The sequence below is a fragment of the Hyla sarda genome, chromosome 2, assembly GCF_029499605.1.
Source record: "Hyla sarda isolate aHylSar1 chromosome 2, aHylSar1.hap1, whole genome shotgun sequence".
Classification (NCBI taxonomy): Eukaryota; Metazoa; Chordata; class Amphibia; order Anura; family Hylidae; genus Hyla; species Hyla sarda.
This window is the reverse complement of record NC_079190.1, coordinates 483,610,583-483,612,830: the sequence shown is the minus strand read 5'-3', so window position 1 is coordinate 483,612,830 and position 2,248 is coordinate 483,610,583.

Sequence of the window (2,248 nt, the reverse complement as noted above, 5' to 3'; positions counted from 1 at the left end):
ATCTCTCTCTCTCCCCTCTCTCTCTCTCTCTCTCCCTCTCTCTCTCTCTCTCTCTCTCTCCCTCTCCTCTCTCTCTCTCCCCCCTCTCTCTCCCTCTCTCCCTCTCTCTATTTCTCTCTCCCTCTCTCCCTCTCTCTCTTTCTCTCTCTTTCTCTCTCTTTCTCTCTCTTTCTCTCTCTTTCTCTCTCTTTCTCTCTCTCTCTCTTTCTCTCCCTCTCTCCCTCTCTCCCTCTCTCTATCTCTTTCTCTCCCTCTCTCTCCCTCTCTCTTTCTCTCTCTTTCTCTCTTTCTCTCTCTCTCTTCTCTCTCTCTTTCTCTCTCTCTTTCTCTCTCTCTTTCTCTCTCTCTTTCTCCCTCTTTCTCTCTCTCTCCACACATTGCTTGCTGGCAAGACTGTTTGAAGGGATATATATATGTGTGTGTGTGTGTATATATATATATATATATATATATATATATACATATGAGAAGATAGCGGAGTAGCAGCACGCCAAACAGAAAATAGGTTGGTGCAAGCTGCTGAGGTTCCTTGGTCAGATGTACGGATCCAGACATAAGCAAAAATGGCTGAAGCACTCAAAAATGCAGTGAAAAATTAGTGGTAGCTTTATTCCATGTGGTAATACAGATGCAATGTTTCGGCTCCCATGCAGCCTTTTTCAAGCATACAAAGTGACTAAAAGCGGCAGTATATATAGGACCACCCCCAACATGGGGGTAAATAACAGTAAAACATAAATCAATATAAATCTTTATACATATCATAGTGCAAATACATCAAGGTACATAATTCAGAGACAATGAGCATTGTCAGCATAATAAAGTGCACCAAAGTGCCGTGCAAAATAAAATCAAGTTAAAAAGCAGACATAATGCTTGATAAGACATTCCATAAAACATAATTAACAGTGGGGGCAAAGTTCATGGAGGAACACTCACCAGGTAGGTAATGTAAATATGGACAGTCCACACTAAAACAGTGCGCACTGCCTTGCTGCGGCGCCATAGTAAAGGATGGGGATAGGTGTCAGCTGGCGCATTCACAATGGCTGACATTTATCATTGTCTTTAGACAGTTTTTTGTGTCTAGAAAAGGTGCAAAAATGGAGCAAGCAGGGTTTATTTGCGCCTTTTTTGCACCTTTTGGTTTACACATTTCTGCTGATTTTGAGTTGCAATCCACTGATATTGGCAATACACATGATATGGGAGGGTTTTATTAACTGCGCCTTTTTGTGAAATTGTGCAAAAAAGGCGCAAAGCCACTGAAAAGTCTCTAAAACTACACCAGCCCAGACTTAGCTTATCTTTTTGGTGTATGTGAAGAGAGAAATTTCAGAAAATGTGACCTGCGCAAAATTTATCAAATGCTCTGCGACCATTTAATAAATTTGGTTCTTCTACACGTTACCAGCACACAAAAAAAGGTGTAAAAAAATGCTTCACTTACACCTACAATGATAAATGCTTCTCTTACACCTATAATGACAAATGCTTCACTTACACCTATAATGACAAATGCTTCACTTACACCTATAATGATAAATGCTTCTCTTACACCTATAATGACAAATGCTTCACTTACACCTATAATGATAAATGCTTCCCTTACACCTACAATGATAAATGCTTCCCTTACACCTACAATGATAAATGCTTCACTTACACCTATAATGATAAATGCTTCACTTACACCTACAATGATACATGTTCACTTACACCTACAAGGATAAATGCTTCACTTACACCTATAATGATAAATGCTTCACTTACACCTACAAGGATAAATGCTTCACTTACACCTATAATGATAAATGCTTCACTTACACCTATAATGACAAATGCCAGCCAATGTGTACATATAGGTATCGATGGCCATCTTACTGAGGGGAAAGTTCGCATTATCAGCGTCCGCTCAAATGGTTGCTTGGGCGCATGCGCAATGTAAACATTGAAGTATCAGAAGCCATGTTCTGATATATCAAGGTACGCTCAGGTGTTTGAGGACCTGGTGCAGCGGGCAATTGATATCATTTATCATGTATAAGGAGATATAATTTCATATCATGAAGACATTAAAGTGAATACTAGTGTAAATTGTGTCTAAACTCTATCATAGACTATTGGGCATATACAGTGGGGATCAAAAGTTTGGGCACCCCAGGTAAAAATTTGCATTAATGTGCATAAAAAAGCCAAGAAAAGATGGAAAAATCTCCAAAAGGCATCAAATTACAGATTAGACATT